This window comes from Euleptes europaea, chromosome 14 (genome assembly GCF_029931775.1).
Source record: "Euleptes europaea isolate rEulEur1 chromosome 14, rEulEur1.hap1, whole genome shotgun sequence".
NCBI classification, from domain to species: Eukaryota; Metazoa; Chordata; class Lepidosauria; order Squamata; family Sphaerodactylidae; genus Euleptes; species Euleptes europaea.
The window spans coordinates 8,767,980-8,794,411 of NC_079325.1; the positions used below are offsets into that span (position 1 = coordinate 8,767,980).

General features: G+C 46.8%; 1 protein-coding gene across 3 annotated transcripts in view; it reads left to right on the forward strand.

Annotated features, from left to right (window-relative positions):
- Positions 1-233: 233 nt before the first annotated feature.
- The window catches only part of B3GAT1 (beta-1,3-glucuronyltransferase 1), a 63,588-nt gene continuing 37,389 nt past the window's right edge, over positions 234-26,432 (forward strand). For all 3 annotated transcript variants that reach the window (XM_056860391.1, XM_056860390.1, XM_056860392.1), the window contains exon 1: positions 234-287. The gene's annotated coding sequence lies outside the window, so the exon portion shown is untranslated. The remainder of the gene's footprint in view (positions 288-26,432) is intronic.

Sequence of the window (26,432 nt, forward strand, 5' to 3'; positions counted from 1 at the left end):
GAGCCGAGGAGGAGGAAGAGGAGAGCGCTGGGTTGTGTTTTTCTTTTCTTTTTTTCATTTTTTGTCCCTGTTTTTTCCTGGGAGGAAGAAAAAGAAAAGGAGCCTTGGTTGGGTGTGTTTTGTTTTGTTTTGTGGCTTGGATTTAAAAAAAAAAAAGCAACGGGAAAGGAGGTTTGGGGATAGCCTCCTGCCGAGGGATGCTTTGAATTGTCTCTCTTTTTGGAAGGATTAATGGATGAATAGAGGCTGCGATGGAGAGAAAAGGCAACTGGAGCTGCCGGAATAAGGTACCCCCCCTCTCTCTTTCTTTCTCTCTCGATTGCTTTTGCTGAGCTAGACAGAGTGCCTTTTATGTTCACGAAATCAGACTCTGGCATCGTATGGGGGGGCGGGGGGGGAGATGGACAGACTTTTCGAAAAGATGCCAGGAGTCCTTGGTTGCCCATTGCCGGGGTAGAGGATGTGTTTTGGGAACGGAGGGCAGCTAATATAGGAATTGACTGGGGTCTAAAAAAGCATTGGAGCATCTGCCGCAGCTAGCCGGGAAGAAGTGGCATGGGGAGCCCCATTTGTTTGGGGAGGGCTCTGTCCTCCTCTGGCCCTGTCGCCTTCTCACGTTCAGCATCCCGGTTTTCTTGGGCCAGCATGCTGCCACTGTCTCCCCCCCCACCCCCAAGCAAACAGACGTGCCTCCTTGGTGATCCACAGTTATAGATTTTGTTGAGTTTGGATTCTAAATGGATCATGATCTTGTGGATTATTGTACACACACACAAAATAAAGGACTCTGAACTTGTAGCTCTCTTTTAACTGAACAAACGTTTACTTATTATAGGGAGGGTAAACATGGGATACATAATAAAAGCTGTCATGTCGCTTATAGTTTGAGGAATATGTCCTCTTTCATAGCCAGTCTGCCTCAACAACTTAAAAGGGCAGTTTAACTGCAGCCGCTCAGTTTAACGCAGCAGAATGTCACATGCCCAACTGATCAAGTAACACTGACTATGTGCTGCAGCCCTGTTCCCTGAGATCATGCAAATAAATAAATACATTTAACTAGCATTCCTGATCCAGACAAAACTCTTCGTCCAATTCCCAACAGATGTGCAGTAGAGAAATCGCTGCAGCCTTCCCCCTTCCTTTCCCCCCCCCACCCCCCCACCAGACACACACATTTGTGGACCGCTAAATATATGTATGCAAATCTTGATGGCTGGGGTGGGGGCAGATCTGGAGTTGCTCTTTTCTTCCGTTCGCCTTCTTTTCAAAGAACACGTTTCCCTTCTTGCCAACTTCTGGGCAGACTTCATGGTTGCCTGGTGGGGGGAAAGCAGTCTGGGGAAAGGGCGAACCTGAAAGAGGAAATGTCTATACATGACCGGGAGGGGAGGGGTAGAAAGAGACAGAAAGCTCTCCCAGCACACAATGCCTCTTTTGTGTGCCGCCAAGGGCCTTTCTTTGAGACTTGTTTCTTACCAGCATTCCAGTTTCAGGGAACGATCTTTTGGAAACTTAAGAGCAAAACATGGGGGTCCTAGAGGGCTGGACCAAGGGTTTTTTGGGGGGACGCTGGCCTGTCCTCATTAATTCTCTTCCCCAGGACCAACGCTTCCTCTATTCCATCGGTGTCACTGTGTGTGACTAGCAGCCTTGTTCAACTAGCAAGGTTTTGGATGTCTTCCAAGCCAATGGGATCACTGAAGTTACTGTGTGTGAGAGTGTGTGTGTGTTGTGAAGACTGATGCATTGGCCTATGGAGAAATGCTTCCTTCTTGTGCCAGGAGACTGCAACCACTAGGTATGCAGGCCTTGTGCACCTACCCCGTGCCTGGTGTATCGTTGCCTTCCCCTTCAGTGGCTACTGGAGAAGCACTGGTGGAAGGCACCTGTTTGCTTGGATGTTTGTGGCGCTCTTTAACCATTGACAGATGTTGTGATAATACCAACGGGAGAAGGGACAGCAACTTCGTTCCAATTTTCCTTTGGGGCTTAGAGGGACGTGGTTTTGTATCATGAGATCAGGAGCACACTATGCGGGCTGTGCGCGCGATCACTCCAACGTAAATGCATAAATGAATATGAGATGCGGATTTGAAATTTGGGCTGCTCTAGAATCAAGGAGATGCATTCTTTTTTAAAATAATTTTTAATTTTATATATAGGGATACAGAAAAAAAGAAAACAAGGGGGGGAAAATTGGGGGTAAATCAGAGAAAGAAATATGTCTGTGCCCAAGCTTCAGTGTAATAATACATACATGCACCCTTCATCAGCTTTGAACTTAAATTGTTGGTTTCTAATCCTGGTTATTAATTTATCATTCTTCTATATTACACAATAAAGAGCAAAAAGGTTGGAAGCACTTGATTAGTAATTAGTAATCAGATAATAACTATTACGATGGAATACATACATAATTTCTATATCAATTGAACTAAAACTACAAACTTCAAATGCTAGATACTGGTTTAGTGTACTGCCTCTCTGCATACTAAAAAACAGAAGCACTTAAGGCACATGGATATTTGTCACATACTGGCTGCCATCTCAACTTAAAGCCAACTATTGAATTCATTCTCATCAGGTGTGTTAATTTTGACATCAGGAGACGCATTCTTTGCGCAAATGCACAGTGCTCGGCAGGAGGTGTTGCCCCGTTGCCTTCGAAGGACAGGGAACACAAAACAGGTACATCTTTCTGCCTTTTATTGGAACTGCTTGCTTTGGAGCAGAGGAATTTGCAACCTTTTGAGTCCCACAGGGTTCTTTACCAAGCATGATCTTGATCACCTCTCCTCTTACAAAGGGGTGGTTTTGGTAAAGACTGATGATTACCTCAGTGAACCAGAGTTGAAAGATCAGGTACCAAATGGAAGACACAAAATGGAGAGGCCAGTGAGGAAAGGGCCATGGCTCAATGGAAGAGTATCTGCTTGGCATGCAGAAGGCCTCAGGTTCAATCGCTGGGGTCTCCGGTTAAAAGGACCAGGTAGGAGGTGATCATAGAATCAGAGTTGGAAGGGACCACCAGGGGCATCTAGTCCAACCCCCTGCACACTGCAGGAAAATCACAACTACCACCCCCAACCACCCCCAGTGACCCCTACTCCATGCCCAGAAGAGGGCCAAGATGCCCTCCCTCTCATCATCTGCCTAAGGTCATAGAATCAGCATTGCTGACAGATGGCCATCTAGCCTCTGCTTAAAAAACCTCCAGGGTAGGAGGTGTAAATAACCTCAGCCTGAGACCCTGAAAAGCTGCTGCCGGTCTGAGTAGACACAGCCGACCTTGATGGATTAATGGTCTGATTCAGGAGAAGGGAGTTTCATGTGTCCAGGTTTTCAATTATCAGAAGAAATAAATGAAAATCCCTAGACTCCCTGGAATTGGGAGCATGAGGTTTGGCCACTCGCTCCCTTGACGTGTTTCAAAGTGGAAAGTTGTATTTCCATGCCCAAGTTCCAAGTATCTTGTAAGAGGCAGCCTAAGTGTCTTGTCTTCTCGGTATACAGCAAAATATCCACTGCTGTAATATCCCATCAGTACATGTCATGCCCCCTTTCCAGTGCTATTCTTCATGTCTGCATTGTGGGGTAAAGTTGTGAATGTTGGGGGGAAAAGAAAGAGGGGAGGGGTGTTAAGTAGGGATAGGAATAAAACCCTAGTACATGTTGGTGGCTTGGAGCTTTTTTGTCTCTCCCACAGCTGAAATACAGCTTCCCCTAAAAATAGGAATCCCTAATGAAACGCTTTCAACCCTTCCAGCATAGCCCTGCAATCTGGGACCATGAGCCGCCCATAGTCTGCTGTCCTCATGAGAACTAGTCTCCTGATGATCAAAAGAGCCAGCGTGGTGTAGCGGTTAAGAGCGGTGTTTTTGGAGCGGTGGACTCTGATCTGGAGAACCGGGTTTGATTCCCCACTCCTCCACATGAGCAGCGGGTGATAATCTAGTGAACAGGATTTGTTTCCCCACTCCTACACATGAAGGCCACTGGGTGACCTTGGGTTACTCACAGCTCTCTTAGAGCTCTCTCAGCCTCAGTTACCTCACAGGGTGTCTGTTGTGGGGAGGGGAAGGGAAGGTGATTGTAAGCTGGTTTGAGTCTCCCTTGAGTGGTAGAGAAAGTCAGCATATAAAAACCAACCTTCTTCTTTTCCTTCTTCTTCTTCTAAAAAGGAACGGCAGATGGAGTGAGGACAGTGCTTGTGAGCTCAAGCCCATAGGCTCTCTCATTCTCTCTGATGCTGGCTGTCAGCATCTTTCTTGGGTGAGCCACCAGGGAAGCAGTCACAGAGCTCCTGCCTCCACTGGTCAGTTGCCCATTGGTTTTGACACATGATTGACTTAGACCTGTGCCCTAGTTGGGCAAACTTACTATGTCACATACACACATGGAGCTGCCTTATACTAAACCAGACCCTTAGTCAACCAAGGTCAGACTGAGATTGGCTCTTCAGCATCTCAGATGGAGGTCTTTCACATCACCTACTACCTGGCCCTGTCGACTGGAGATGCTGGGGATTGAACCTGGGACCTTTTGCATCCCAAGCTGATGCTCTATCACTGAGCCACAGCCCCTGCCTTGCCCTTCCAGGACATGGCTAATGCAACTTCTTGGGCAAAAATCCACTACTCTTTGATTACTTGCCTTAGCTTGGCCCACCAGCTCAGCTTCTTGACCCAAAATTCCTTCTGGTCAAGAAAACACATTAGGAGATTTTATGCAGAACATTATCTTGTTCCAGTATCATTTTAGTCTGGGGCTGGATCCCACATGTTCTGCTCCTTATGTGATACACTAAAGATGCAGTAACTTCACAGTGAGGGAAGGTGGCATGGTATTGCCTGATCTCATCAGATCTTGGAAGCTAAGCAGGGTCGGTACTTGGAAGGGAGACCTCCAAGGAAGACTCTGCAGAGGAAGGCAGCAGCAAACCACCTCTGCTTCTCTCTTGCCTTGAAAGACCCTTTTTGGGGTTGCCATTAGTCAGCTGTGACTTGATGGCACTTTACATACACAACTGTGCAGCATGGACTATTTGGAGCACCTGGGGGGGGGGGGAAACCCTGTGCCAAGTGACACTGTGTGATGACTCACACTTGTGTACAAATCCAGAAAACAGCAAAGGCAGGGGCCATTGAATTTGACCTAAACCAAACAGCCCTTAAACCCACTTCAGGAAGAAATGGGAGGGTATTTACCTGAGCTAAACCTGTAGAAATTGTGAGGGAGTTCAGAGGGTTCTTAAAAATAAGATTCGTAAGGTTTTGCACAAGGCTGTGTTTCCTATCACCAAATTTTGCTGAAAGTGAAATTTAGGGTTGCCAGGCAACCAGCAGGAGAACAGCACAGATGGGGGGGGGGGGAAACAGATGGGGTTTTACCATAGAGTTTCCAGCATTTCCTAGAGGGGCACAACATGACTTCTGGGATTTTCCCGGGAAGTGATGTCATGGCATCCACCAGATGGCTATTTTTTAAAAAATCTCCCAGAAAAAATGACAAGCAGGGGATTTTTTTGTGCCCCTACCAGGGGACTGGCAACCCTGAAATTCAAGGCAAGATTAGAAGGTCTTTCTTGAGCACAAGAGGTGTCTGAGGCGTTTCAGAGAGAAGTTTTAAAAATTTTCAGTAAGATTAAGGGCCCTTCTTCAGTAAGATTAAGGGCCCTTCTTTGGGTGCATTGGCACAGCTCCAGGGGAATATGGTTGGGAGGCTTTGGACATGGTAAAGGGGCCATGACTCAATAGGAGAGCATTTGCTTGGCATGAAGAAGGTTCAATCCCTGGCATCTCTCATTAAAAGGATTAGGTAGGAGTGTTGTGAAAGACCCCTGCCTGAAATCCTGGAGAGCTGCTGCCAGTCAGAGTAGACAATATTGACTTTGGTGGACCAAGGGACTCAGTAGAAGGCAGCTTCATGTGTCCAATGGTGCACAGGTTCATTTAAGAAAAAAAATTGCTTTGAATCAGGGCTGTTCTTGGCAACAGGCGTTGTTCTGACCTTCACACTAGTCATCCTTATTAAACCCAACCTTAAGGAATATAAATTATTTAACTGTTGCCAGCCAAAGAGCAAGTTCTTGTAGGCATAGCCAGCAAAAAAAAAACATTTTTGGAACCTGAGCACACACCCAAATCCTATCTGCTGCTTTTGAGTGATGCCCCAAACCTACTGTCTGAAGAAGTAGGGTTGCCAACTCTGGGTTAGGAAATACCTGGAGATTTGGGGGGGGGAGCCTGAGGAGGGCGGGGTTTGGAGAGGGGAGGGATTTCAATGCCATAGTCCAATTGCCAAAGACGCCATTTTTTCCAGGGGAACTGATCTCGGTCACCTGGAGATCAGTTGTAATAGTGGGAGATCTCCAGCCACCACCTGGAGGTTGGAAACCCTATGAAGAAGTGGCCTCATTCTGCCTCAGTCCTGCTTTGAGACTCCAAAGTCCACTTACAGGTGAGAAAATTCTACATATCCTGCAATAAGTTTGCCAAGCTCAAGGTGGGGCATGGAGATCTCCTGGAATTAAACTGGTCTCTAGACTACAGGGATCCATTCCTCTGGAGAAAACGGCTGCTTTGGAGGGTGGTCTCTATGGCATCATACCCAGTCAACATCCCTCCCCTTCGCAAACCCCCATCCTCCCTAGGATGGATTCCCAAATCTCCAGGAACTTCTCAGCCCGGAGTTGGCTACCCTACCCTGCGAGCTGGCTGCAGTATATCCTTTGAGCAACAGACGCTTGCTATCAGAATGGCTGGCTTGAGGTTAAAACCATGGGTTTAATCTACCATTTCAATGCTTGCAGGAGAGCAATGAGTATTTTAACTGGTGGGAGTGGTAACGATTGTGGATCCGCTCATGCAGAATACAAGGGTATGATCCTGCATGCCTGGCTTACTCCACCTCTGCCCACTCAATCTATTCTTTCATTTCACTTTCTCCTCTCTCTCTCTCTCTCTCTCTCTCCCCCCCCCTCCCACTCCTACCTGGCAAGACGTTTCAAACCACAAAACTACTCCATGCCAATTCCTCCCCCCTCCCAAGGTTCACGTAATGTTCTGCGAACTGTAGAAATGCACGGGGGGGGGGGGTTGTATTCACAATTATTAGTTATGACAGATCACAGTGAGAACAGGCAAAGGCTGCCATTGGCATCGTGACCAATGAAAACCTGCCAGAACGGGAGCGTGTGTAATTATATGCTTAGACATCAGCAGGAATTGGTTTGGTGGCAGGGGTTCTTTTCCCCCCTCCCTCCGCATATTTTTCTGAAAAGCTTGATGTCAAATTGCAAAAGAGCTTTCTTTAAGGGGAGGAGCTGTGGCTCAGTGGTAGAGCCTCTGCTCGGCATGCAGAAGGTCCCAGGTTCAATCCTCAGCATCTCCAGTCAAAGGGACTAGCTGGAGATCTCCTGCTATTACAACTGATCTGCAGCTGATAGAGATCAGTTTCCCTGGAGGAAATGGCCGCTTTGGCAATTGGACTCTATGGCATTGAAGTCCCTCCACTCCACAAACCCCGCCCTCCTCAGGCTCCACCCCAAAAACCTCCCGCCGGTAGTGAAGAGGGACCTGGCAACCCTATACAAAAAGGAGGTAAGGCCGCATGCTATAACCCAATCTTGTCAGACCTCAGAAGCTAAGCAGGGTCGGTACTTGGAAGGGGGACCACCAAGGAAGACTCTGCAGAGGAAGGCAATGGCAAACCACCTCTGCGCCTCACTTGTATTGAAAACCCCTCGCTGGGATCTCCATAAGTCGGGTGCGACTTGATGGTACTTTACACACATATACTGCAAAAACTCATTTTTAAAGAAAAGGCACCAGTTAAACAGCTCAACAAGAAAACAGTAGAAGAAATAACAGGCTCATTCAAAGCACCAGTGATTAAAATGGTCTCAAACTGGCTCCTAAAACAATAGAATATTGCCAGGGGAAAGACTCTATGGAGGGGCATTCCACACGTCGAGGGCTGCTACAGAAAAGGTCCTGCTTCTGGTTATCACACACCCAGTCTCTGAAGGTAGAAGGACTCAGAGAAAGGCCCCTGAAGATTATTTTAAAAGATTGTATGGGGGGGGGGAAGCCATCCTTTCAATATCTGCCTGGTTTGGAAACTGAAAAGAGCTTTATACTTCAAAACCAGCACTTCAAAGTGTGCCTGAGAACACATTGGGTGTTCTGAACTGTCCAGCCCACAATCATTTGGCTGCTATATTGGAATCTTACAGCAGGATCCTCATTTTATCTCTTAGGGTTTTATCCTTTTTTCAAGGAGCTCAAGACTTCATACATGGTTCTCCCTGTGTGGTAAGAAAGCCAGCGTGATGTAGTGGTTAGGAGCGGCGGACTCTAATCTTGAGAACCAGGTTTGATTCCCCACTGCTCCACATGAGTGGCGGACTCTAATCTGGTGAACTGGGTTGGTTTCCACACCCCTACACATGAAGCCAGCTGGGTGACCTTGGGCTAGTCACAGTTCTCTCCGAATTCTCTCAGCCCCACCTGCTTCACAAGGTGTCTGCTGTGGGGAGAGGAAGGGAAGGAGATTCTCTTTAAAAGGTAGAGAAAGTCAGCATATAAAAGCAACTCTTCTTCTTCTAAGTTAGGTAGAGGAATAGAGTCCCGAGGTCATCCAGAGAGCTCTATTGCAGGGGTGTTAAACATATGGCCCGCGGGCTGGATCCGGCCCCTTGAGAGCTCTTATCCAACTCGGGAGCCAGTCGAGGCAGCCGCCACCACCCCCACAGTCCTGATCTGGGCTGATGAAGCATGGCCCGGCCGGCCAAGTGACATTTAACTCATATCCGGCCCTCATAACAAATGAGTTCGACAACCCTGCTTTATTGACTTGAAGCCAGGTCCCTCCTGTCCTGTCCTTATTCTCTAACCACTGTGTCATGCTGGCTTTCCTGGCATCACAGTCATCTAATTGCAGTGTTACTTGCATGTATGGATATGATAACCATCTTCAAGTACTTGAAGGGCTTTCATATAGAGGAGGGTGCCAAGTTGTTTTCTGTTGCCCCAGAAGGTCGGACCAGAACCAATGGGTTGAAATTAAATCAGAAGAGTTTCCGTCTAGACATTAGGGAGAATTTTATAACAGTTAGAGCAGTTCCTCAGTGGAACAGGCTTCCTCGGGAGATGGTGGGCTCTCCTTCCTTGGAGGTTTTGAAGCAGAGGCTAGATGGCCATCTGTCAGCAATGCTGATTCTATGACCTTAGGCAGTTCATGAGAGGGAGGGCATCTTGGCCATCTTCTGGGCATGGAGTAGGGGTCACTGGGGGTGGGGGAGGTAGTTGTGAAATTCCTGCATTGTGCAGGGGGTTGGACTAGATGACCCTGGTGGTTCCTTCCAACTATATGATTCTATGTGGATAACTGTTTCAAGGCTACTTCTGATCAGAAGGGGTTACAAGGGGCATGCTCACCTCAGCTGGTGAAAGGTGCTTCATGCCACAAAGCCAATTTGAGTATCCCAACTAGTGATGCTGTGGGGAAGGGGATATCTTTCCCCCCGAAATCCACTTCTTTAGATACAGCCATTGATTCCTCTTATTGACTTTTCTTCTCTTTTGCATGAAGGATTTCTCTTTCATTTCTTTCTGAAGAGAAATCAACGCACCCTTTTGTGAATTCAGCCCTTGCACTTGTTTTCAGTTATGTTGTTGGAGGGGGGCGGCTCTAATAGGAGTTTAAAAAGGTTTGGGAAGACACTGCTTGTCTCTAAGCATCTACAGAGTGGAATTCTGGATTTTTTCAGAACCTCTGTTCCTAACCCTAATCTTTTCAAATTTCTCTTTGATCAAAAGAGAATTAATTAGAAATTGACTCAAATTCCTAAATGAGAGGGGACAGATTGTTAGATTTCAAGGGGGAATGGGGTAAAGAATTATGTTCAAGAGGCAGTGGAAATTTTATTTAGGACTGCGTCTGATTGAAGCCCCATGGCGCAGAGTGGTAAGCTGCAGTACTGCTGTCAAAGCTCTGCTCACAACCAGAGTTCGATCCCGACGGAAGTCGGTTTCAGGTAGCCGGCTCAAGGTTGACTCAGCCTTCCATCCTTCTGAGGTCGGTAAAATGAGTACCCAGCTTGCTGGGCGTAAGGCATAGATAACTAGGGATTGGCAATGGCAAACCTGTAAAAATAGTCTGCCTAGTAAACGTGATGTGACGTCACCCCATGGGTCAGTAATGCACAGTAATGCTTGCACAGGGGACAACTTTACCTTTACCTTTTTGATTAGAGCAGAAATGTTGGTTTTCTGTGCTTTTTTGTGTATTTCATGTATATGGTGAGCTGCCTTGAGCGCCGTAAGGAAGACAGGCAATTAATAAATATTTTAAATAAGATAAAGAAGAAATAAATGTGTAGACCAGGCTTAACCCAGAGGCCTTGGTCTCAACTGGGAAGGCCTTCATACTAGAGGGTTAAGTCCAACAGAATCTCACAAACCCAAAGAAAAGAGACTGGTTTTGAAGGATGTGTGTCTCATTCAGAGGAATGGTTATTTCTATTTTAAATAGGGTTGCCAGGTCCTCTTCACCACCGGCAGGAGGTTTTTGGGGCCTGAGGAGGGCGAGGTTTGGGGAGGGACTTCAATGCCATAGAGTCCAATTGCCAAAGCAGCCATTTTCTCCAGGAGAACTGATCTTTGTCAGCTGGAGATCAGTTGTAATAGCAGGAGATCTCCAGCTACTACCTGGAGGTTGGCAACCCTGATTTTAAAAGCCCTTCCTGTGTTTTACTCCCTCTCCCCCCCCCCTTTTTTTTAAATGAGGGTGAAAGATGAGAAGGAAAGGCAGAGAATCCATTTTAGGAGCAAAATTATTTTCCTTCCAGGAAGACGAGGAAATATTTCAGCTCACTCTCCCATCCTCCTTCCCTTCCTTTCTGCCTTGATTAAGTCACTCTTTGACACAGAGGGACGGGGCTGTTTTGTCTCTGCCCAGACTTGGTTTTTCAAGAAAATGAACCATAAGCAAGAATTGAGAAGCGAATGGTGTTCGCCAGTCTCGAGTCCAAATTGCAAGAATCGCTTCCACCCTCTTAAAACAAACTGATGGCTAGAGAACCAGAAAATCTCCTTCCTCTGAGACCAAGCATTTGCCATTGCTATAGATACATTATGCGCATGCACTCCCAGGTGCAGGTCGGAATGAAGCTCGGGCAAGTGGCACTAGTTGTTGGGAGGGTGACAGACATTACCTGTAGAATCATAGAGTTGGAAGGGAAATTGTCCAACCTCCGGCACAATGCAGGAAATTAACAACTACTTCCCCCCTCCCACACCCCCGGTGACCCCTACTCCATGCCCAGAAGATGGCCAAGATGCCCGCCCTCTCGTGATCTGCCTAAGGTCATAGAATCAGCATTGCTGACAGATTACCATCTAGCCTTTGCTTAGAAACCTCCAGGGAAGGAGAGCTCACCACCTCCCGAGGAAGCCTAGAGCTGCCAACTTCCTCACAGGGCCTGGAGTTCTTCTGGAATTACAACTGATCTCCAGTCCACAGAGATCAGTTCCTCTGGAAGAAAGGGCAGCTTCAGAGGGCAGACTCTATGGTATACCATAAAGTCTAGGAGAAATGGAAGTCCTACACTGACAGCACATCCCCCACTGAGCTCCCTTTCCTCCCCAAACTCAGCCATCCTGAAGCACCACCACCAAATTTCCAGGATCGTCTGGAGCTGGAAACCCGGAAAGCAAAGTCAGCTGATGGTTGAGAGTGGCAGAAGCATCTTTGCCTGCCATCAAGACCTGCAAGCTCATTTTTAGTGTTATCTGCATTGTCTTGCATAGTGGCGAGGCAAAGATGCTTAAAAAAAAAAAAGTAAGTCCTTAGCCCTTTTCCTTGAGGAGTCGTAAGAGGAATGGTGCACTCAGCACATTTCCTCTTATTACTTTGCAAGGAAAGTGGCTCGAGAGGGTATTTTTTAAAATAAAAACTGGGATTTCAGAGATCACGATGGCAATAGATTGTTAGAGCATTAGTGTGCAATAGCAATTACTGAATTTAAAAAGCCCTCCAGTGGTGCAGTGGGGGAAATAGTGGTTACAGCTACATGAAAAGCTGATTTCATTGAACTGCACTCTTAGGAAGGAATACAGCGAAGCAACCAGCTCAACAGCCGGAAATGGTTAACAAACAAACAGTACTCAGCTCCCTGTTCACCACTGGTAAGCAAGACATGAGCTGAACTGGTGGGTGTTTCAGCACACCTAAATCCAGTACTGTAACCCCTCCATTGAGTCCAAAGATACATTAGGGGGGAAATTAAAACACATAACAATCTAACAATATGCTACTATTCTGTGTTTATCAAGATTATTTGTATATAAATTTTATTCTCTCTGTAATTAATGTTTCCTTTATATACCTACTGGTCGTGGTCTGTAATAATAAAGAACTCTATGAATATGCTTTCCCAGTTTAAAATTATCTCAGTACAGGCTGAGTATCCCTTATCCAGACAGTGTGGTGTAGTGGCTGAGAGTGGTGGTTTGGAGCGGTGGGCTCTAATCCGGAGAACCGGGTTTGATTCCCACTCCTCCACATGAGCAGCGGATGCTAATCCGGTGAACTGGTTGGTTTCCCCACTCTAACACATGAAGCCATCTGGGTGACCTTGGGCAAGTCACAGCTCTCTTTGAGCTTTCTCAACTCCACCTACCTCACAGGGTATCTGTTGTGGGAAGGAAGGGGATTGTAAATTGGTTTGATTCTTCCTTAAGTGGTAGAGAAAGTCAGCATATAAAAACCAACCACTACTCCTCCTCCTCTTCTTCTTCTTCTCCTTCTCTTCCTTCTCCTTCTCCTCCTTCTCCTCCTCCTCATCTCTTGTCTCATGCTAAGCACTCAGACCCTGACACCAGTCTATCTCCTTTGCCAGACACGTGAAATCCAGCGTTGTCTTCTTTACCTCGCGGGCTAGATGGCCAACTGAGCAAAGACCTTCGAGCGCTTTTCTGTCATGCTGGAAATTTCTCTCTCCTCCTCACAGTACTTTAGCTGTACGGGCAGCTATTTCCAGAAGCCATTAATAAAGTGTCTCACAAGCCGCCAGATTTATTTAATAATTCATTTAGTATGCCTGCGAAAGAGTTAGCAATTCCAACAGGCTGTCATTAGCAGGCCTGGCCCCCAACCTCACGGAGGTCGGTCTTTCTTCTTCCCTTTCTCCCTTCATCAGGTAAAATGACTGGATTTTAGTAGACACGTCTGGCTGCAGTTACCCACTCAGTGATCCATGACATATACACAAGGAAACATAAGAATCTTGCTTGTAATTGCATGTGTGGTAATGGCGCATCTTGAATATACAAACATACAGCAGGTCGCCTTTGTAACTCATAGCTAGTTTGCACAATCAGCCAAATCACACAGGAGAGCTTCTCATAAAGCCAGAGTGGTGTAGTGGTTAGGAGCGGTGGACTTTAATCTGGAGAACCGGGTTTGATTCCCCACTCCTCCACATGAGCGGCGGAGGCTAATCTGGTGAACTGGATTTGTTTCCCAACTCCTACACATGAAGCCAGCAGGGTGACCTTGGGCTAGTCACAGCTCTCTTAGAGCTCTCTCAGCCCCACCTACCTCACAGGGTGTCTGTTGTGGGGAAGGGAAGGAGATTGTAAACCGGTTTGATTCTTCCTTAAGTGGCATATAAAAAACAACTCCTCTTCTTCACCTTCTTCTTCTTCTAAAACACTGGTTCCCAACCAGGGGTCCATGGACCCCCAGGGGTCCGCGAGAACTAAATTAAGGTCCACGAAACAAAGTTATAAACCCATAATAAATTAATATTTTCAATTAAAAGTTTTCTATTATAAAAATATATATTCAAATATTATTCTAAGTTTAATGTTTAACTAACAGTTATGATTAAAGTTTATTTTCAAATTCTCAGAATTTTTATTTTGAACCTTGGGGTCCCTGCACTGAACAAAAAAGTCCTAGTGGTCCCTGGTCAAAAAAAGATTGGGAACCACTGAGAGCCATTGGGTCACAACCGACTCATGGCAGCCCCCTGAATTTCCACTCTCATGAACTTCTGCCTCATGGGGTTTTCAAGGCAAGAAATGAACAGAAGAGGTTTGCCATTGCCTTCCTCTGCATAGCTAGGGTTGCCAGCTCTGGGCTGGGAAATACCTGGAGATTTTGGGGGCGGAGCCTGAGGAGGAAGGGGTTTGGGGAGGGACTTCAATGTGGTATAATCCCATAGAATCCACCTTCCAAAGTGGCCATTTTCTCCAGGTGAATTTATCTCTATCAGCCGATCAGTTGTAATAGCAGGAGATCTCCAGGCACCACCTGGAGGCTGGCAACCCTATGCATAGCAGCCCTTGTCTTCCTTGCTGGTCTATCAAATTATTGGCCCTGCTTCACTTCCAAACTCTGACAAAATAAGGCTAACCTGGGCTATTAGGGTTGCTGCAAGCATTTCTTGGACCGTACCAATTCAGACTGCAAGTAGAAGAATTCAGTGCACATAGAAAAGCAGGATACCATAGCATATCCTAGTTTTCTGCATTCTGGGAGGTTTAAAAAATGTGGGAAAGCATTGAACACACAGGAAGCTGCCTTATATTGAATCAGACCCTTGGTCCATCAAGGTCAATATTGTCTAATCAGACTGGCAGGGGATCTCCAGGGTCTCAAGCTGAGGTCTTTCACATCATCTACTGCTTGGTCGTTTTTAACTGGAGATGTCGGGGATTGAATCTGGGACCTTCTGCATGTAAAGCAGAGGCTGTTCCACTGAGCCACATTACAAAATGCGATTCACCTATCTGCCACCTGGTACAATCCAAGGAGAGATTTCCCATGCGATTCTGTTAATTCTGCAGCCTTGCCGTACATTACAAATGCACTTTACTGTATGTACATATGAGATTCTGCCCATATGTCTAAACCAGCCCTAATTTCCTGAACATAATCCTACAATGTGGATATGTGAATGGTTGTTGGGTAGGGTTGCCAGGTCCCTCTTCACCACCAGTGGGAGGTTTTTTGGGCGGAGCCTGAGGAGGACTGGGTTTGGGGAAGGACTTCAGTGCCATAGAGTCCAATTACCAAAGAGGCCATTTTCTCCAGGTGAACTGATTTCTATCGGCTGGAGATCAGTTGTAATAGCAGGAGATCTCCATCTAGTACATGAAGGTTGGCAACCTTATTGTTGGGGCCACCCAGGCTTGCGTTGCCAAGAGATTTAAGATGTCTTTGCCAGTTTGTCTGCTTCTGGCAAATTGGAACGCACGTCCTATGACTTCAGACAGTGACCCCGAGCAGGAAATCGACATATTTAACTGGGCTGTGGTTATTTTTCCACAGCCAACCTATGCTGCGTAGAATCTGGACACTGAGAGAGTCTGAAACAGAGCACTCTTCATACATGTTTAATAGGTCTGGCCTTTGGAACTTCTTTAAATGGAATTCACTGCGCCAGATTATTAATTGGGGAGACATTCTCAATTATAGGCCAGGCACCCTTGCAGAGAAACGTGGGTCTGCAGAGAAATCTGTTCCTCTTATCAAATGCCTTCCTGCTCTCTCCCAGGAGCCTGGTGCCCTGCTCTCCTCTTAACCATCAGCTAACCATCTCAGCTAACTATTTGGGGCGGGGCCGTGGCTCAGTGGCAGAGCGTCTGCTTGGCGTGCAGAAGGTCCCAGGTTCCATCCTTGGCATTTCTAGTTCAAAAAGGAGTAGGTAATAGGTGATGTGAAAGACTTCTACCTGAGACCCTGGAGTAGGGTTGCCAGTTTGGGTAATACATTTTGGGGATGGAGCCTGGGGGTGGGGTGGGGTTTGGGGAGGGGAGGGACCTCAGCAGCGTGCAATTTCCTCTAAGGGAATTGATATTGGTCATCTGGAGATCAATTGTAATAGCGTGAGATCTCCAGGTGCCACATGAAGGTTGGCAACCTACCCTGAAGAACCACTGCCAGTTTGACCTTGATGGACCCATGGGCAGAATCAGTATCAGGCAGCTTCATGTGTTCATGCGTGTGTTCATCTTCTGTTGCATAAATTGGGGAAATTGGGGATGGAGACTTAAAGGGTCACTGAAGCGAAGAACTGAACAGAGTATTAGGGGTCGAAGTCTCAACCACGGGGTCTGTCTGAAGGAGATTGCTCATCCGCGGGGGTGAGGAAGTCTCCTTCGGAAGCCTGGTGGTGTGAGCAGCTGTTGAAGCCAGCTCTTTTTAGTTGGAGGGTATATCCTTCTGGATGGGAACATGAGCCCCATCTTTTAAATAACCCTTATGCTTGATTCAAATTAACCCTCTGAATGGTGATGGATGGATGGTTGTGTGGTTGGATGGTTGGTCAGACCAAGTTGGCTCCGATTGCTCGATACCTACCTCGAAAGGGCCCCAACTATGGGGCCCTAACAAAACCAATTTAAAAAAAATGGGAGAAAGCACAGAGCCATGCATCTGAGCAAAGGCGAATAGCCAGACCCGAAAAAGCCAAATAATTATTCAGCTTTTTCGGGAATCGCTTATTTGGCTTCGGGCAGTTCCCCAGGTTTTGGTGTTCAGTGAACCTGAAATACAGAAGTGCCTAATTTCGGGTTTGCTTTTGTTTTGGGTATATCGATATGCACAACCCTAGTCCACCACTCCTAACCATTACACCATGCTGGGTGGGACAGGGGAAGGAGGGGAAATGGCCAGGACTGAAGGAGGTGCAAGAAAGATAGTATTGAAATATTGTCGAAGGCTTTCATGGTCAGAGTTCATTGGTTCTTGTAGGTTATCCGGGCTGTGTAACCGTGGTCTTGGTATTTTCTTTCCTGACGTTTCGCCAGCAGCTGTGGCCCGCATCTTCAGAGGACAGTGTCCTTCAGTGTTACTCCTCTGAAGATGCCGGCCACAGCTGCTGGCAAAATGTCAGGAAAGAAAATACCAAGACCATGGTTACACAGCCCGGATAACCTACGAGAACCAAAGATAGTATTGGTTTTCATTTTCTTGGCTAGGCCAGAAAAGAGTAACTTGGCTCAAGGTCACCCGTGGCTGAGTGGGGATCGGACCTTGGGTCTCCCAGTGCCTAGTTCAACATTTTAACCACTCCATCACACAGGGACAGTCTGGTATAGTGCCATATAGGCAATATGGAGTTACCACATTGGGTGGCTGTGGTTTAAATTGCTGTCACCTCATGCCCTCACATTTACAGAGCCGTGTGCTGAGTTTCCTGCACTTCCACCTCCAGCGATGGCTCCTGGGAGTTTGGTTTCCAGTACTCGGCTTTTGCCTTGAATTTCCCCTTTGGCAAAGTTGGGCAGTGGCTCTTGCAAAAACCTAGCAGTAGACTTATTTGGCACCCTGCCGAATGTCGTCGTATTTGCGTAAGGTAACCCTCCCCTCTAGGGTATGTCGAATGGGAACTAGAGCAGTCCCCCAATTTAAAAATTCCACTTTCTGACTTGTATGTTAGTTGATTATTAAACTGATTCATCTGCATACATTTGCATATAAAACAGGCCTTAGGCAAAAAGCACATCGTCTTTCGATTATGCGCCCAGTAGGAACCGTCTCAAAACAAGCATCCCTTGCCATCTTCGGTCTTTACCAGTACTTGCTTTTAAAAAAAAATTCTTTTAATCTCTTTTAATGGAGACCACGGTGGATTAAAATGTTTTAAATTGATTAATCAACTAGATAATGAAGCCCTACTGAGAAATGTCCCTCCTTACAAGCTTGTCTGCATAGGAGTCAGGTGGCCTTAGAATATGGGGGTATCATTCTTTGTTAATTTAGCAAAATTATAGCTCACCTTTCAATGTAGAATTCACAATATGGGGACAATATTAAAAAATAATAATAATGCCCAAACTAAAAGATAAACTCACCACCCAGTAGCTAATGGGATCCACCATTAGGGGAGGGGCCGTGGCTCAGTGGTAAAGCCTCTGCTTGGCAATCTGAAGGTCCCAGGTTCAATCCCCAGCATCTCCAGTTAAAGGGACTAGGCAAGTAGGTGATGTGAAAGACCTCAGACTGAGACCCTGGAGAGCCACTGCAGGTCTGAGTAGATAATACTGACTTTGATGGACCAAGGGGATGTGGCTCAGTGGTAGAGCCTCTTCTTGGCATGCAGATGATCCCAGGTACAATCCCCAGCATCTCCAGTTAAAGAGACTAGGCAAGTAGGTGATGTGAAAGACCTCTGCCTGAGACCCTGGAGAGCCGCTGCCAGTCTGAGTAGACAATACTGACTTTGATGGACCAAGGGTCTGATTCAGTATAAGGCAGCTACATGTGTTCACCAAATTTAAGGGACAGATTAAGAACAAAAAGGATGTATGAAAAAGTAAGTCTTAAAAGCCCATTTAAAGAGGCCAAGATCCTAAATCCAGCACAGTTTGGGAAGCAAGTGATTCCCCAGTGTGGGGGCCATGGCAGAAAAAAGTTATCTCCGCAGTGGCCATCAGCCTGGTCAGGTGGCCAGAAGATTCTCAGTATTGTCTCTTAGTGAGGAGATACACACAACAGGAGACTCCCACTCAAAAAGCTCAGCCCTACACCATAGAGAATTTGAGAGGTAACTAACACCCGTTTGGCTTTAGCCCAGAAGCCTATATACAAGCATCACCTCTCATATAAAACAGGAGTTTAATGTTTCCAGAAATGAACCTGGCTGCCACATTCTGGATTAATTTGAGCTTCTGAACAGCCTTTAAGGGCAACACCATGTAAAATGCATTACAGTAGTCCAGCTGGGGAGGGGTTACCAGAGCCTGCTCCACAGTGGCCTATGAAAGGTCCCTCTGCCACCAACTTAAAGACCAATAGGCTCATTGCAGGGTGAGGTTTTGAGCTCCCACCTAGCTCAGACCATAGGTTTACGGTGCTGCAGAATCCTTTGTGGCTACTCTTCTAGGTTGCATCTGTGTGATTGCATGGAAGGTGCTGCAGGTGTGAACATGAGCTTGAGTGCTCTGAGGGATGCATGTAGGGTTGCCAGCATCCTGAGTGCCGAAGATGCTGAGGATTTGCTGAGCAAGCTGCCTTGGAGAAGCATCTTGCTGGCCTCTGGCTCGAGAAACCCAGTGTGACAGCTGTGGAAAGCCTGGGTTATCTCGCCCAGGGCTGGCCTATAAATACCAGTTTGGGACTCTAGCACTCTGGCTCAAGTTTGCAGATTTTTGCCTTTGCCTCCCTCTCCCCCACCCCCCGTCCCGCTTTTTTTTTGCCTGGCGACATCCAAAGCAGCCTGAATAAAAGTGTCACTTATGCAAAAGGCAGGTGACCCCATTGGAACCAAGGCTAAAAATACGGGAGATGACTCACCTCGCGTGGTGGAAGGAGGAGTGAGGAACTGGGGTGCACGCAGAGCCCTTAGGGAGAACAACTCCAGAGAGCAGCCAGGGCTGATGAAAGGTGGCCTTAAGCCCGAGAAACAAAAGGGTGTCGGGAGATTAAGACAAAGATTATGTTCAGTGTGGGTGGGAGTAACGCAATATATTGCAAGAGGCCACCAAATTATGGGAATATTTGGAAGCTGCATCTTGACATTTGGAGTTCATTGGGAGGGGAAGGCAAGGAGATTGTAAGCTAGTTTGATTCTTCCTTAAGTGGTAGAGAAAGTAAGCATATAAAAACCAACTCTTCTTTTTTATATTCTTCCTTTGTTTGCACCAGGACAGCATACTCAATCTGCATATTCAAGCAGTGCGACTTTTGCAGGACAGTACCATACCACACTGCAAGTGTGTATGCAAGGAATCACGTTTGAATATTCCCCCATGTGATATGATATATTATAGAATATATTTATTTTTACTTCATTTATACCCCGCCTTTCTCCCCGATGGGGACTGAAAGCAGCTTACATTATTCTTCTCTCCTCTTTTATCATCACAACAACCCTGTGAGGTAGGTTAGGCTGATAGTATGTGACTGGCCCAAGGTCACCAAGCATGCTTCCGTGGCAGAGTGAAGATCTGGACGTGGGTCTCCCAGATCCCAGTCTAACTACTGTACAACACTTAGGGTTGCCAGGTCCCTCTTCGCCAGCGGCGGGAGGTTTTTGGGGTAGAGCCTGAGGAGGGTGGAGTTTGGAGAGGGGAGGGTCTTCAATGCCATAGAGTCCAATGGCCAAAGCGGCCATTTTCTCCAGGGGAACTGATCTCTATCAGATGGAGATCAGTTGTAATAGCAGGAGCTCTCCAGCTAGTACCTGGAGGTTGGCAACCCTAAAAACACTGCTTATTGATATAGATATAAATAACACACCTGTTCCTTTACTCTTTGACCAGGCTCATGTTCTTTGTGGCTCCTGAATGGATCTGTGTCAGTTTCCTTACCTGATCCCTCTTATCTCTTCCGCGTCCTGGAGAGAGGCTGGAATTTGTGGTGCATGTGAAAAAGCAGGCTGGGCTCTGCTGTGGTTGTTATTCAGGCACATTAACCAGATGATAATAGAGAAGTTTGCTGGGGTTATTAACTCTCATCTCTCACCCAAATGTGGCCATAAAAACCAACCTGTAAGATCAGAAGCTAAGCAAAGTGCTGTGAAGAGGCCAAGAAAAAAAAATCAGGAATTCTGTTTCCCATCAGGGTCTGCCGGAAGGAGTTTAGCTGGAAGGTGACAGTGCAATCCTAAACTGAGTTACACCCTTCTAAAATCATTCAATGGTCTTAGCAGGGTATAACTCTGTTGGGGATTGCACTGGGGATATAGCTTTTGTAGAGCACTGGAGCCAGTTTGCAAGTGTCTTCACGTCATTTGGTCGAAGCATTTCTCCTTAATTCCAATTTAACTTGGAAGAAAATATCTGAAATTAAATCGGTGCCTGCACAGTTTTCTGTGGATTGCCGTGGGGGTGGTTCTGCTATTGTTCACAGAAACTCTGCACACTGATAAAACATCACCCCTTAAAATATCTGATGCCACTGCAGACAGCGTCAAATCTAGATCACATGTGTGTGTCAGTCAATGGAAAGAGGCAAGGCATGAAGGCACAGAAATCTATGGCAAACATAACATGCAAATGACATTTAGTTAAAAAATGGAAATAAAAAATAAAGCAATGCAGAATTATTTTAAAAAAGGTAAAGGTCCCCTGTGCAAGAACCGGGTCATTCCTGACCCATGGGGTGATGTCACATCCCAACGTTTCCAAGGCAGACTTTGTTTGCCATTGCCTTCCCCAGTCTTCTTCCCTTTACCCCCAGCAAGCTGGGTCCTCATTTTACTGACCTCGGAAGGTTGGAAGGCTGAGTCAACCTTGAGCCGGCTACCTGAAACCGACTTCCGTTGGGATCGAACTCAGGTCGTGAGCAGAGCTTGGACTGCAGTACTGCAGCTTACCACTCTGTGCCACAGGGCAGAATTACTAATGCATCCATTTTTTTCAGGGAATAAGGCAAGTGAGGCTAACTTCCTGGATTCCTGGAACTGGCTGAGCCAGGGCTCTGGGTGTTGAAACAAACTGAAATGCTCTTTTTTCTCATGCAGCTGGGGTAGGGATGCCACCCTCCAGGTACCAGCTGGAAATCTCCTGCCATTACAGCTGAGCTCCAGTCGACAGAGATCAGTTCACCTGGAGAAAATGGCTGCTTTGGCAATTGGACTCTATGGCATTGAAGTCCCTCCCCTTCCCAAACCCTGCCTTCCTCAAGCTTCACCCCCAAAATCTCCAGGTATTTCCCAACCCAGAGATGGCAACCCTGTGGATCCTGTATATAGGGTTGCCAACCTCCTGGTGGTGGCTGGAGATCTCCCGCTATAACCACTAATCTCCAGCTGATAGAGATCAGTTCACCTGGAGAAAATGGTACTTTGGCAATTGGACTCTATGGCATTGAAGCCTCTCCCCTCTTCAAACCTTGCCTTACTGAGGCTCCGCCACCAAAATCTCCAGGTATTTCCCAACCCTGAGCTGGCAACCTTATCTGTATACTTTGTGGTGCCATTCCTTTCTATGCCATGGGCTTGCCCTCTGCACGCCACATGCCAGCCGACATGGAGCCCGAGGTGGCCACAGATTTGTTACTACATTCCCAAGCCTTTGGCTCGCCTTCCCCCGCCAATTTATCTTTTAATAATGCTGCCAACATTGTTTTTCATCCCAGCTGCATGCCATGCTCTCGGCGTGCGCTGAGCCCGTCAGCCCCTTTCTTGTCTCATCCAGCTTCCCCCTGCGACGGCGCTCTAATGGGAAGAGACACCGTCTGCTGCAGTTAATAACTTATGGTACAAGCTGTATCATCTCCCGCTTCATGGGCCTTCACAAAGAATTTGGCATGTCAGGCCTGCCCAAGATGTGGAGCTAGGGATGCAAGGAACCCTGCAGAGAAATTGCTCAAGTCTGGTCAGAGCTGGGGTTTTGCTTTCCCTCACTTCCTTCATGTTTCTCCTAAATATAGAGTTGCCAGGTCCCCCTTCGCCACCGGTGGTAGGTTTTGGGGGGCAGAGCTTGAAGAGGGCAAGGTTTGAGGAGGGAATTCAATGCCATTGAGTCCAATTGCCAAAGCGGCCATTTTCTCCAGGGGAACTGATCTCTATCGGCTGGAGATCACTTGTAATAGCGGGAGATCTCCAGCTAGTACCTGGAGGTTGGCAACCCTAAGTAGGACCTTTCTAATGGACCTCAGAATGTTGCAGTAGGTAGGGTTGCCAGCTCTGGGTTGGGAAATACCTGGAGATTTTGGGGGTGAAGCCTGAGGAGGGCAGGGTTTGGGGAGAGGAGGGACTTCAATGGGGTCATAGAATCCACCTTCCAAAGTGGCCATTTTATCTCAGTGAATTGATCTCTGTTGCCTGGAGATCAGCTGTCATACCAGGAGATCTACATCCACCACCTGGGGGTTGGCAATCCTAGCAGTAGGTGAACTTTGGTGGCGTCAAGAGACCAAATACATAGTGATGAGAAGGGCCCTCCCCACCTCAGGCTAAACTCAAATGTTTGCCAATAAATCAGCAAATCAAAGTGCTCAGTACAACTGGGGGTTCACAAAGTCCTTCACCTAGGGTTTCCTGCAACCCCCCAGGAGGAAGTGGGGTATGGGTGCAGGTAGGATTGCCAACCTCCAGGTACTAGCTGGAGATCTCCAGCCAATAGAGATCAGTTCACCTGGAGAAAATGGCCGCTTTGGCAATCGGACTCTTTGGCATTGAGGTCCCTCCCCAAACCCTGCCCTCCTCGGGCTCCGCCCCCAAAATTCCCGCCGGTGGCGAAGAGGGACCTGGCAACCCTAGGTACAGGTTAGGGTTGAACAACCAAAAGGGGGGGTGGACTCAATCAAGTATGTAGACAAAGCTTCAACAGTTGAGCTACAAACTATACAATATAACAAAATACTACATTTATTACAAGGTGTACACAGTAAAATTGTTAAAAACACAGGGCCTGGAATACAGGCGACATATAAAAATCACTTTAAAAATTCATATGGACAGTTGACCAGACGGGTTTCGAGTAAAATTAATCTGACTTACTTTTTTGCCTCCCATTTCTTATGGTTTTCTATTTTCAGATAAAAATATTTCATAAGCTTTATTTCCAGTTGCGTTTTTAAAAATAATTTTATGTATTTATGACCACTGAGGAAGGCCTACTCAGGCCGAAACGTGTCTGGTCAAGCACTGGTCATTTACATTATATATCAACTGTGCATAAGAATTTTATAACTGATTTTTATATGTAGACAGTATTCCAGGCCCTGGGTTTTTAACAATTTTTCTGTGTACACCTTGTAATAAATGTTATTATTTTGTTATATTGTTTAGTTTGTAGCTCAACCTTTGAAGCTCTGTTTGCAGGTTAGGGTTGCCAGCTCTGGGTTGGGAAAAAGCTGGAGATTTTGGGGGCGGAGCCTGAGGAGGGTGGGGTTTGGAGAGTGGAGGGACTTCAATGCCATAGAGTCCAGTGGCCAAAGCAGCCATTTTATCCAGGTGAAATTATTTCTGTCACCTGGAGATCAGTGGTAATAGCGGGATATCACAATTCACCATCTGGAGGTTGGCTAGTACAGGTAGGGTTGCCAACCTCCAGGTGAGACGTGGAGATCTCCCAGAATTAGACCCCATCTCCTGGTGACAGAGGTCCCTCTGGTAGAAGAAAGTGTGCAGAAGACTCCCATGTGCAAATTCTGCTGACAATGTAAATGCCTCCATATTCACAGTGGCAACGAATGCAAAACAGAGAATCCTCATGGTGTAGATGCAGCCCATCTCTTCACACTGTCAAGAATCGGAGATTCTTAAGTTAGTAGGCTTATTTTAGATAACAGTCCCTGCCTAAACAATTTCAAGATGCGGGGCATTCGCTGGCAGATGCAGCAAATAGCTGTGATTTTTGTTACTGGAATAAAAATTGTGTCTTTACAGCCCTGGATAAGAGTCTAAGATGCAGCAACAGATTTCCAGATGGGTATCGTGGATCCAATGGGGGGGAAAGGAGAAGGCGGGGGAACGTAGCAACTTGTCCAATTGTCAGAAAGATTTGTGGGTTATTATTAAGAGCATTCTTCATGCTAGCCTGCTGCAGCAACTGGCCATCCTAGTAAGAAATGCCACGGCTCTCAATGCTCTGATCGACATGAACATGAATCCCCACTCCTGTTGGGTGGAGGGTTGGTTTCTGCGCCCCATGGCCCCCTGCCTCCTCTAGGCTGTGCCCCTTGCTTCTCCTTAGGGGTATAACAGCCTATCTCCCCACTGCCAGAATGGCAGTGACAGCTGTAATAATAGCGATATAATTTGCCGAGTTGATTCGAGATGTGCCATAATTACTGCATGATTACAGTATTCTTATGGCAGCCTGTGTTTTTTTCTTTTTAAGCCCTCTACAGTCGTTTGCAGCTCTCTGCAAGGGCTTGTCTTGCTGGCATGCGCTTCAGATGACCCCTGCCCGAGTTCATCCGCTCGAAAGCTGTCAGTGAGTCGGCTGCTGTGCCGGTCGGTCTCTGTCTGACTCACGCAGGAGTTTTTCTTTGCTCCACGCAAGGCACGCCAGGCCTTACAGACATAAAAATATCAGCATCACTTGACTAGAACTCCTCAAAGGTCAGCCTAGCAGCTCTGACTCCAGTGAAATTGGTTTCTTACATGTCCAAAATCTCTTTTTTTCCCTTCCCACCTTATTGCACAATGGCATCCAATTTTGGGGACACGGATCAGCGAAAGCAGAGATGTGCTTTGGGAATGCAAGGTTGTTGCACATCATCTGTGTACATCATTATCCCAAAATCAGTTTAATTGCACATGATGCTCGGCATCCAAAAACAGAGAGATCTCTTTCAAAGCATTACAATGCAGTTTTGAATCGGTGTGCAACGTCACACGTGCAAAAATCAATTTGTGTTTCTGCTACTGTTCTTTATTTTTTTTCACATTTTCAGTAACAGTGCTCGCTTACCTTCTGCTTGTTCAGCGTGGTGTAGTGGTTAAAGAATGAGGGACTCTAATCTGGAGAACCGGGTGTGATTCCCCACTCCTCCACATGAGCGGTGGACTCTAATGAGGTGAACCGGGTTGGTTTCCCCACACCTCCACATGAAGCCTGCTGGCTGACCTTGGGCTAGTCACTGTTCTCTCTGAATTCTCTCAGCACCACCTACCTCGCAAGGTGCCTGTTGCGGGGAGGGGAAGGGAAGGTGATTGTAAGCCGCTTTGAGACTCATTAGAGAAAATCAGGATCTAAAAACCAATTCTTCTTTTTCCATCTGGACTTTAATTAATCAAAATCTCTGTTGATTTATACAGCTATTGTAATAACTCCAAACCAGGGGGAGGGGGAGACAGCTGGTTATCTTTTGAAAATGTTGGATCTGACTTTTATGCTGGCACCTGCTATTACAACTGATCTCAAGGTGACAGAGATCAGTTCAGCTGGAGAAAATGGCCACTTTGGCAATTGGACTTTAAGGCATGCATAGCGTTTTGAGCAAGGATGATGGCTCCAGGTGGTGGCTGGAGGTTCCCTGCTATTTCAACTGATCTCCAGGTGACAGAGATCAGTTTACCTGAAGAAAATGGCCACTTTGGCAATTGGACTTTATGGCACTGAGGTCCTCCCTCCCCAACCCCTGCCCTCCTTAGGCTCCGCCCCCAAAAGTTCCAGCCCAACCCGGAGCTGGCAACCCTAGTGTGATATGATAGCATCACTTCTGGTCTGGTGTCAGAAGTGATTATGGTGCATTGTGGCAATGCCAGCTCAACCGTCCCCACCCCAGGATCTCACAGTGAGCCCCACAGGATCTCCCAGCTGGTTGGAAGCTGCACCTGACCACCCTAGATAGTGGGACAAAATTTTGGGTGCCTGGCGGAGACTGACCAGGTGCCACTGGGTGGCAACAAGTCTTTTGAAACATCTTGAACACATGAACACGTGGAGCTGCCTTCTATTGAATCAGACCCTTGGTCCATCAAAGTCAATATTGTCTACTCAGACTGGCAGCGG